This window comes from Urocitellus parryii, chromosome 2 (genome assembly GCF_045843805.1).
Source record: "Urocitellus parryii isolate mUroPar1 chromosome 2, mUroPar1.hap1, whole genome shotgun sequence".
Taxonomy (NCBI): Eukaryota; Metazoa; Chordata; class Mammalia; order Rodentia; family Sciuridae; genus Urocitellus; species Urocitellus parryii.
Window position 1 is genome coordinate 89,412,227 of NC_135532.1, and position 12,238 is coordinate 89,424,464.

Genomic DNA, 12,238 nt, shown 5'->3' on the forward strand with positions numbered 1-12,238 from the left:
TGGGGAAAGGAGATGGGACGAAGTCCACCAGCCTCCACGACGCCGTAGCCGCCGCGCCTGACACCGAGCGGACCGGGGAAGGAGGACGAGCGGCGAAGGAAGCCTGCCCTTCCAGCCGTCAGCCGCCGCCGCCACCGTTGTTGTGGTGCCTGCACTGCGCCGGGCGCCGCTACCCGAACTCGTCCCTCTTGATGCCAACCTCAGTCAGGGAAGGAAAAAGGGAGGAAGAAGGGAAGAGAAAAATCCAGCTGCAGAGACCCGGGCCCACTATTTACCCTCCCCTCCCCTCACCACTCCCCTCCCCTCCGTACTCCCATTCTCCCCCTATTGCCCGCCCCGTACCCCTCTCGACGTCTGATGCCACATGCCAAGGGCTTGAGATTCCCCTCACCAAAGCGTCCTACCTCCGGCCTTCGCGGGTGACTATGGGTAGAAAGATAGTAAAAAAAAAGAAGACATTTTACATTTACACCATGTATAGCACAAAGGAAAAGAGTGACAATGACAAAGATGATCTTCTGCTTAGGATGGGACTTAATGATAATAAAGCAGGAATGGAAGGATTAGATAAAGAGAAAATTAACAAAATTATAATGGAGGCCACAAAGGGATCCAAATATTATGGAAATGAACTCAAGAAGGAAAAACAAGTCAACCAACGAATTAAAAATATGATGCAACAAAAAGCTCAAATTACCAGCCAGTAACTAAGGAAAGCACAATTACAGGTTGACAAATTTGCAATGGAATTAGAACAGGGCCGGGATTTGAACAATACCATAGTGCATGTTGACATGGATGCCTTCTATGCAGCTGTAGAAATGAGGGACAATCCAGAATTAAAGGATAAACCCATTGCTGTAGGATCAATGAGTATGTTGTCTACTTCAAATTACATTGCAAGGAGTTTTGGTGTTCGTGCAGCCATGCCAGGATTTATTGCTAAGAGACTCTGCCCACAACTTATCATAGTGCCCCCAAACTTTGACAAATACAGAGCTGTGAGTAAAGAGGTTAAGGAAATACTTGCTGATTATGATCCCAATTTTATGGCTATGAGTCTTGATGAAGCTTACTTGAATATAACCAAGCACTTACAGGAAAGACAAAATTGGCCTGAGGACAAAAGAAAGTATTTTGTCAAAACTGAAAATGCCATAGAAAATGATCAACCAGAAAAGGAAGTGGATAAACTGAGTGAGCATGAACGGACCATCTCTCCACTACTTTTCGAAGATAGTCCTCCTGATTTGCAAACCCCATCGAACTTTGAAAAACAAAACAATCCTCAAATACTACAGAATTCAGTTGTTTTTCGAACATCAGCTGAGGAAGTGGTAAAGGAAATTCGTTTCAGAATCGAGCAAAAAACAACACTGACGGCCAGTGCAGGAATTGCCCCCAATACAATGTTGGCAAAAGTTTGCAGTGACAAGAATAAGCCAAATGGACAATATCAAATTCTCCCCAACAGACAAGCTGTGATGGGCTTCATCAAAGACTTACCAATTAGGAAGGTTTCTGGAATAGGAAACGTTACAGAGTAAATGTTAAAGGCCCTTGGAATTATTACTTGTATAGAACTCTACCAACAGAGGGAATTACTTTCTCTCCTTTTCTCTGAAACATCTTGGCATTATTTCCTTCACATCTCTCTGGGTCTAGGTTCATCACATCTGGCAAGGGATGGAGAAAGGAAAAGCATGAGTGTTGAGAGGACCTTCAGTGAAATAAGTAAAGCAGAAGAACAGTACAGCTTGTGCCAAGAACTTTGCAGTGAACTCGCGCAAGATCTCCAGAAAGAAAAGCTTAAGGGTAGAACTGTTACCATTAAACTGAAGAATGTGAATTTTGAAGTAAAAACTCGTGCATCTACAGTTTCATCTGTTGTTTCTACTGCGGAAGAAATATTTGCCATCGCTAAGGAGTTGCTAAGGACAGAAATTGATGCAGATTTTCCACGTCCCTTGAGATTAAGACTTATGGGTGTTCGGATATCTGGTTTTCCCAATGAAGAAGACAAGAAACACAAACAAAGGAGCATCATTGGCTTCTTACAGGCTGGAAACCAAGCCCTGTCAGTCACTGAGTGTATGCTAGAGAAAACAGACAAAGATCAGTTTGTAAAACCTCTAGAAACATCTCATAAGAATAGTTTCTTTGATAAAAAACGATCAGAAAGGAAATGGAGCCACCAGGACACATCTAAATGTGAAACTATAGTTAAAGAAAGTTTACAGATATCACAACCATTCCAAGTTTTAAAGAAGAAGACAAGTGAGAATTTAAAAACATCAGATAATTCAGATAACTTTCAGATATTTACCTGTCCTGTTTGCTTTAGGGAACAAAGAAGCATCAGTCTGGAAGCCTTTAATAAACATGTAGATGTGTGTCTTGATGGACCTTCAATTAGGGAGAACTCGAAAATGAATTCTTCAAATGCTTCCTCTACTGAAATTAACCTGAAAGAAATCACAAAACATTCTTTTTTACTTTGTGAAAAGCAATATTATGAAACTCATCAGAAAAATGTAGAAATCACTTCAGTAGATTGTGTAAATTTGGTAGAAACTAGAAATAATTCATCTAAAGCAGGAAGTGTAGACACTGAGCACAGCAAGGAGGAATGTTCTAGTCTTCCAAACAAGTCTTGTCTTGTTTCATTAGAAAATCAAGATGCTGAGTTACTAAGTAGACAAGAACCACTCCAACCTTGTGTGTATCAAGTGACAGCAAGCCAAGCGCTAGTTTGTCCAGTTTGTAATCTAGAACAAAAAACTTCAGATCTTACGCTGTTCAATGTGCACGTGGATGTTTGCTTAAATAAAGGTATTATCCAAGAACTGAAGAATGATAAAGTTTATCCTCTTAACCAACCCAAAGATAGCTCCAGAAGTACTGGTAGCTCAAGCAGAGTACAGAAGACCAGAACAAAAAGGGTAGGACTAACCACAAAGTACTCAGCATCAAAGAAAATAAAACCGAACAATCCCAGATACACTCTTGATATATTTTTTAAATGAACATTGAATATTTTATCATCAATTTTAATTGAAACTTCTTATTTTGTAATAAATGAAATTATTCTTTCTCATTTTAACTTTATAGATTCATGTAGTGAAGGCAAGTACAATAATTCCTCCCAAATGATGTTTCCTTTTCTAAGAATTTAGAATATAGGTTAATTTATTTTTGTATTTATTTTAGTTTTTTGGTACCATGAATTGAACTTCGAGTACTCTACCACTGAGGCACATCTCCAGCCATATTTTGTATTTTATTTAGAGACAGGGTCTCACTGAGCTGCTTAGTGTCTCACTGGCTTTGAACTCTGGATCCTCCTGCCTCAGCCTCCTGAGCCACTGGGATTAGAGGCGTGCACCACTGCACCCAGCTTCTTTATACCTTTTTTATAACAGTGAGAATTCCATTTCGGTTACACATCAATTGGAAATCATTCCTGTTAGAAATAATTTTAAAAGGAAAAGTAAAAAATGAGATCAGAAAGTGATTTACTGTCTTTTTCCTTCCTCTTTTTTCAGTACTGGGGTTTGAAACCAGGGGCATTCCACCATAGAGCTATATCCCCAGTCCTTTTTTATATCTTTTTTGAGAATGTCCTCACTAAGTCTTATTAAGTGGCAGAGGCTGGCCTGAAACCTTTGATCTTCCTGCCTCAGCCTTCTGAATCATTGGAAATACAGGTGTACACCTCCATGCCTGGCTTCTTTATTACATTTCTAGTAAATATAAAAAGCATATTTAATGATAATGGATCTTAGAGATTCATAAACCTATTTTAGCCTAAGAATTTTTCAGCACTTAACCACTTTAAAGTCATTGAACTGCTATGTTTGATCTTGTATCTTCAGGTACTTCATGAGCATTCATAATTAAAATTTATCATCAGTTCTATGAAGAATATTAGCTTAACAGCATGAATAATTTTGTTAACTTCAGTAAAATAATATCACCGTGGTGTGATAGAAGGATTTTTACTTAAAATAGTGTTTCTTTATTTTTTCTTTTTAAAATTCTTTATCTTGTGAATAAGCACTTGCCTCACTTTAAAAAATATTTGATATAATATCCAATGTAGTTTTTTTTCTAATGTTAGGACTCTTATTTATTATTATTTTTTGAAGTACTCTACCACTATGCTACATCCCCAACCCATTTATAGGACTTTTTTTTTCCTCCTTTGGGTGCTGAGGACTGAACCAAGGGGTACTTTACCACTGAGTTACATCTTCAGTTCTTTTTATTTTTTATTTTAAGGTAGGGTCTCGCTGAGTGGCTTAGGACCTCCCTAAATTGATGATTCTCCTGCCTCAGCCTACCAAGTTGTTGGGATTACAGGCATGTGCCATCATGCCCAGTTCTAATATAGGACTTTTAAATGGCAGTATTTTATTCCTTGGCAGTTAATGTTTTCACTTTCCACAGATTTGTTTTAAAAAAATAGATAAGTTATTTTCATTCTACAAGAGAAAAACAACCTCTGTTCTGTTTTCTATCACATTTTTATTAATATTTGTAAAAGAAGACAACTTAATAGTAGTTAGGTTAAGTAGTTACTCCAAATACTTTTTTTCCCAAATACGTTTTTACTATCAATTAATTCTTATCAAAAAACAGTTACAGGACATGTCTAAATGTTAAAAAAAATTACAGGGAGGGAGGTTAGGGAGGATGGGTGCATGGGGGCAGGAAAGATGGTGGAATGAGATGGACATCATTACCCTATGTACATGTATGATTGCACATATGGTGTAATGCTACACTGTGTACAACCAGAGAATATAAACTTGTGCTGAATTGTATACAATGAACCAAAATGCATTCTGCTGTAGTATATACCTAATTTCAATAAATAAATAAATAAATACAGGGCTGGGGCTATATAGCTCAGGGGTAGAGTGCTTGCCTCAAAATGTGTGAGGCATTGGGTTCAATCCTCAGCACCACATAAAAATAAATAAACAAAATAAAGATATTATGTCCATTAAAGAACAAATTACATAATTGAATCATAAAATGGATGCCATTTCTGTACTGCTTTAAGGAGCTGAATCTTTTTTCCTCACATTATTGTTTGCTTCTTATATTTTAGTTCATTACCTAAATATACAAGGAAATAATATTGGAGAAGCCTTTGACTAAAGTGGTAGCTTCATTTTTAATTGCTGATTGTTTAAAATTAGGCTTAGTGATTATTAGCCTGCCAGCCTCATATCTGATGTTGTCATACACCATGGCACATACAAAGTTGTAGCATTATGATTCTTGATTGTGTGGTTTCCATATGTTAATAATCTACAAAGTTAAATTCAAATGAAATTGGTTTAATATGTTGAAAAGTAGAAACATCGTATTTAATTGTTTTCTATCTTGCCTGAAATATTTTTATTGTTTTCAACATCAAGTACTAAATTATTTTCATTCAGATGATCTAATTAATTGAATGCTAATATGTGGTAATATTTAATACTAATTAAAATGAAATTTTAAAAGTTAAAAAAAAAAAACAAAGTGCTCCAGTGATCTAAGCAAAGTAGTTTAGTTTGGAGAGGTCTTTCCATCTCTGGTGACCATCTTAGAAATGGAGGTAGCAGTGGGATGGCAATCACCTACATAAGGTAAATTTTTTCTCATGTGTAAAATAAGGCAATTGTGACTTATTCCTTTTTCAACCCCTGGAAAATCTTAAGGCTACTATCAAGACATGATTCTGGTACTGGACCACATTTTCTGAAGGCAAGGATGCTGTCGTATGTTCACCATATTTTGAGCAACTTGCATCATGTGGCACATAATACACAGTGCACACAGCATGAAATCAATCCCATTTTTCCAATGTTGTTGAGAAATTCTTGAGTCTCCACTTTGTGCTGTCGTTATCAAACTGCAATCCCAGAAGTGTTCTCCTAGGCCCTTCTTAGGTCATGTAACCTCAGTGGGGCCTAGCAATTTTAAATTCAATAATTATTCATAAGGAAAGCACATGTCAGGAAGATCCAGACATTGAAGATTCAGTAGTGAAGAAAACATAATGCTTATATTATAAAAAATACACAAATAAGAGACATAGTATATGTATTTGTCTTATCTTGCTGTTGCTAAAAAACAGCCAGTTAAAGAGTAATTGCTATTTATTCATAGACAAGTATAAAAACAGAACAGAGAGAGAAGGAAAAGTTGAGGATTTTGTGGGGGGTGGGATACAAGGTGATGTGTATAGATTTGGTCACTGATACATGGTCATGATCCTTTGTCGATGATGAGTAGTTCTGGAGAGATCTAAAGAAAACTATAACAGCTATTCACTGATGGGAAGGAAAAGTAAAGCATTTATCTTAAGGCTCCCCAGTGTTGTTTACATCTTATTAGACAAAGTTCATCCAAGGGGGTGATGAGGATGGGAGGGTGGTTCAGTTCTACTCACAATACTCCTGAGTGACCTGCCCCTCAGAGCAGCTGCTGAAGAAGCCAAATCCAGTATCTTATTGTATAGAAGTTCATTGGGGTTTCAAAATAGTGGTAAGATACTCTCTGTGGGTCAAATTAGGTGGACTTAGGTGTCATATAGTACTTCACAAAGAATTTGATCCAACAGTGGGCAATCAACACCAATCAGGTGGATCCATTCCCTGAGTATATTATTTTCAACTGTGAGGGAGAAGTTTTACATCTGAGATTACTCGGAGTTGACAATGGTCCTCTCTTTCTTTGGAGTCTGTCATATATATCCACAGCAAAATGGGACAAAAAAGTAGAGAGAATTTAAGTGATCAACTGTCTTTAATTTCATTTCTTTGGGAGGTTATGAAACTACTAGTTCCAATAGTTCTTCCTTCAGCTACTTCAAAGTCTTTACTAGACCAATTCATTTAAATTGCTTTGAGTTGGGATTCTTTCATTTGCAGCTGAAATAAATCCTGTCTAATGCAGCATGTATTCTTTTCTTCATTTTTCAGAAAAGAAAATGGAGACATAAAGTCATTTGATGAGCATCATTGGTTTAGTTGTTATTTTGACTAAATCATAGCAGTCACTCTGATGTGTGTGCCATTGATAGCAATCAATTGTTACATATTTACTGAAAATTATGACATACTAAAGTGCATGAGGACACTGTTATATTGAATATAAATTAATCTGATAGATGATTCAGAAAGTACTTTCCTATATTCCAGAGTTTCAGACTAATCCTTATGAATGCAAATATAAATTGAATACAATTATAGATATTTTTAGGAATTTGTAGGAAGCATTTTTTTTTTAAAGAGAGAGTGAGAGAGGAGAGAGAGACAGAGAGAATTTTTTTTAATATTTATTTATTTATTTTTTTAGTTCTCGGCGGACACAACATCTTTGTTGGTATGTGGTGCTGAGGATCGAACCCGGGCTGCACGCATGCCAGGCGAGCGCGCTACCGCTTGAGCCACATCCCCAGCCCTGTAGGAAGCATTTTGTATCAACCTGATCAACTTATCTCTACCTAGGGGAATGGTAGTTAAGGTTTAACGTAGGCTGTGATAGGCAAGACATTGTGCACTATCTCAAGTCATCACTCTTGATTCTCTCAACAATTCTATTATCCTTCTCCAAAGGTAGAAACTTGCTCTCACAATGGTTAAGCAATTTTCTGTCAAGTTGTTATTATTTGTAGAGGTTATGTAGGTGAATTCTAGGCATGTCTAACTCTGGAACCCTGATCCAATACACTAAGATAGATAATAATAATCTTATTTTTATGCTATTATAGGCTTTGGATACATGGGAATTTTATGAAATTCAGTGTGCATTTAGCAATAAGCCAAAAAACTATTTATAGATCAAGAAAAAATATAATTGTATTCTAAATAATATCTATATGGTAGGCATTACCTGAAATAAAAACATGGAAGAAACTGCTTGATACCTTATCATTGCTTTGCACACAGGCATTCTACAAACTTTCAGTATTCCAAATTCAGTTTTAAAATACTTCCTCAAATTTATGTGTGCCGTATACATATATTAGTGCTGAAAGAAAAAAGGAAATTTAGATTTTAATCATATATCAATGCAAAGCTAATGAATTAACATACACCAGAAGGTCTCCTTTCTTTTCCACAGCATCTAATTACTCTAAATATATTAGTGCATAAATTAGCATAATTGTTTCACATATTGCTTAGTGCTCTTAAACACCCATAGAAAAGATGAACATACAACTCTGTATCATTCAATGCTTTGGATATTTCAATTCATTGAACATGAAATTGAAAGTATTTATAAATATGTGAGATATATGCATACATATATTCAAGTGGGAGAAATGAACTTCCTTGGATAATTTGAATATGAAAAAATTAGTCTTAATAAACACCAAGAGGGCTTTTCATCTTGGGTTTGCTTGTTCAGATACTTTTAACTCCTTCATCTCCTTAAAAATCCCGTAGAAAATTGTATTCAAACTTTCTTCAAATAAGTTTCAAAGCTTGAATTGTGGTTGACAAGGAAGAATCAAATAGAAAAAAAAAGTGATTGTATTTAGCAATTATACAACCAAGAGAAACTTTAAACATGACACAAGTTCACCTACAGTTATCCAGACAAAAATGAATTTAAAAAGTGAAAACAATGGTTATGCATATTAATGAGATCCCAACATATAATAGTAACCTCTTCTTTCATCTTAGTTCAATCAACAAACTGGTACAAAAATAATGTTACACATTTAGGAATTATGAATATTTGTAAATTATATTTGCTGTTATTTATCTTAAATTATTTGATTGTAAGTTTAATATTTTATTAGATAAAAAAGAGATTTTGGAATTCAGTAAGAAAAGAAATAATTTGGAAAACATTAAGAAAATTTGTAGAACATGTTATGTCAAATTACTTTTATATCCAGAATATAAAAAAAAAAAACTAAAGAAACGTATTCAAGATATACATGAATGCCAAAATTATATACACATGAGTTCTTGAAAAATTCTCAAGTTTGTTTATGAATAACTTTGTCACTGGTGCTGTTTGCCAAATATTTCCAGTTCTGCATTTTCCAGACAGGATATGGGATTGTAATTCTGCCCCCATTGAAGTTAGACTGTGGAATTGTGGAAGAGTGGAAAGACTTATACAGCACAGATTAATAAGATGTGAGGCAAAACCCTCAATTTCACTGCAATGAACAGGTCAATTAAACAAGAAATATCCTTTTCATTATGTCATCGAGATTAGAGAATTTCTTGTTAATATTGCATGATTTATTTTACCCAGACAAGTATAAATACACAATAATTTGCTTTTTTTCCCAATATAGTAATTATTTGGTAATGTGCTAGTGATTTTAAAAAGTCAGAAATTGAGAAAAATGTCTAATTGGTAAAAATTCATTTCAAAGTCATGCTTTAAATGTAAGATTGTCTTACAGGTTCTATCTCAGTATGCTATAAATGAAACCTAGAAATAAATGACATTGTTAAGATCTTGAGAAACCAAGCCAAGTATGTGCCTCATTCTGAGATATAAACTGTCACACCCCAACGACTGTGGTATACTAAAATTATATATCTCTGTACTTAAGGACCTAACACTTGGTAGGTCCTTAAGTAGTTAGGTAGAACACTAACACTTGATGACACTTCAGTAATCAATAATCATTTTTTTCTATAAAATCAGAATTTAAAATGACAGCTTAATACAAACTCTGATCAGATTATTTATTTTATAGCTCCTGGTAGGAATTATACCTCCAAAGATGAAGGGGGTTTTGAAAACAAAACTCTTGCCAGAGAAATGTCTGGAAGTGGAGATATCTTGTACAAGTTTCCCAAAGAGGAATGACATAAGGTAAAGGGGGTAGATTTAAATCAATAGGCTTGGAGTTTCACTCTCCACCCCTGAATTCAGAAGCTGGTATAGCTACATTATCCCTGATACTGCTCTGAACCTCACTTTCTTTGTCCACCCCAGAACCACATTTCTCTATGATGATTTCACTCTCCAGTGTGTCCTTTTCTCTTCTACTGATTTCCTTAGAATTTATTTAGGCCTGCTCAACTTGTCTAAATAAAAAGTGATTCTAGATTTTTTTTTTTAATCTCCACTGCCCTATATCTTTCTCCTTTACAAAATCCTTGCACTGTTTCTCTTCTAACCTGTCATTGTTTACTATTTCAGCCATCAGGTTTTTACACCTGGGCTATTTCCCTCCTTTCTCCAGACAATAAACTGCCCTCACCTCCATGATGCTAAATCACATAGATAATTTCAAGAATCTTCTCTTACTGACCTCTCAACAACTTTTGATGGTGTTATCCCTTGCTTTCTTTCAAAGCAAAATAATCTTTGCTCCATTTTGTCTACAGTGACAGCTCAAGAGTTTCCATATATAAGGGGGCTTAGGGACCAAAAGTTGATTATAAAAATATTGCTAGCAGATATTCATTATAACTGAACTTACTTACATAAAAATTCCTATGTAATAAAAGTGAATTTCAGCATCAAAAATAAGGTTGGAATATTGGAGTAATTAGAGGAAGGGTTGGGTGGGGCAGTGCTAGAGCTTTCATGACCCCCACACCTTTCTGACTCTATCTCTCTGACCACTTATCACAGTGTCCTTTCAGACTGCTCTATGGTAGTGATTTCTTAAAGATGGGATTCATCAAGGCTCATCCCAGGTCCTTTGAACACGATAGTATATACCCTGTGATCCAATCCTATAACAATTTTATCTGAAACAAAGGTGAATGAAACCTACATGAAACCCATTTGAGCTACTATAGGATCCTCTAGAAGGATGGTGGTGGTGATGTAATGGGAAAATGCAAGGGTACAAATGAATACTGGGGCAGGAAATGCTACTGTCCCCCTAAGAGCCAGCCTTGGGCAAGCAGTGAGCAGTCATGTTTCCACTTGTGTCTCCCTATATACTTATCTTAGGCCTTTATCACTGCTCTGAGAGTCTTGCACTGGTGTGCATATTCACAGTTGGAAGATAGGAAACTGAGAATGAATGACTCCTTAATTTCCTGGATTTACAATGATTCTCCTTACCAGTACAGTTTGAGTGGCCTTGTGAGTCCCAACTCTATTTCCCTGAAGGAATCTCCATGGATGCATAGCTCTACCTACCTGATAAAAAGCAGCATGCTCTCATGCTGAAAATGAATTTATTTTCTCAACCTTAATGTATTTAAGTTGCTTCCCAATAAAATTTGTTTTGCACAACTTAGCAATAAAATGTTATTTCCATTTTTAAACACCTCAGCTCTTTTGTTTTGAAGAGCACCCTTCTACCATCCTTGTCCTTGTACAAAGCAAAAGAAAAGTATCAGTGCTAAAAAGATTACGTTAGCTAGCCTAGTACCTAGTTTTGTAAGACATTTTAATCAAGAAAAAAAGTTTTTACCCCTGTAGTCATTTGGACCAAGTCAATGGTAGAGAAATACTAGGACCCCAGTTTCCCCAAGTTCAGTCCATTGTTAGAGTTGCTCAGTACACTAGAAGTGGTCCCTTGGGCTCCTGCAATTTAATAAAGGTAGAAAAGATTGAATTTCCTAACTTTAACCAAACCAATTAATCAGCCAACAAATTAAAGTCAGCTGTGGGTTGAAATGCTCAGCTACAGTTTGGGCTTATGAGGATCAGTTATATTATTGACAAACAAAATCAGATTTGTAGACAGCAGCAGGGCATTCAACACTTTTGGAAATGAATATGATTTCTCATATTATTTTCCTCAGGTCACCTACTGTGGTCTTATCCTCACACATCATTACTAAAAAACTAGTATATTACAAGTCCAATTGCACAAAGTTTTAACAATTTCATTTTACAGTAACAGTCTTGCAAAACTTGTTATCTAAAGGGAAGGTTCCTTATTTAAAAACTATCATATTAATTAATACTTACCAGATAGTTCTCTTATAAATATAGCATCAATCTGTTTTAGCCTAGTTATTAAAATTAAACACAAACACAAAAAATCTTAACATTTCAATTTTTATCCTTAAAACACCCAGGTCTAACATCCATGCTGCTATAGTTTTTCAGTACCTGAGAATTCTGTTCTTGAAGGCTATTTGTATTTTTGGAGAACTGGATGTCTACTAACTCCCCAATAACTGTTGCATAAGGTTTGGCAACACTTCAAATTTAAAGACACTAATTACACCTAAAATGGTTTTGTAACAAGTATGCAGGTATTTTATAAATTTTGTACATAACCAAATGA

The 12,238-nt window shown here is 35.6% G+C and overlaps 1 pseudogene; it reads left to right on the forward strand.

The window, feature by feature from the left end:
• The first annotated feature begins 473 nt into the window (after positions 1-473).
• Positions 474-3,026, forward strand: LOC144250399 (DNA polymerase kappa pseudogene; annotated as a pseudogene).
• Positions 3,027-12,238: the final 9,212 nt, after the last annotated feature.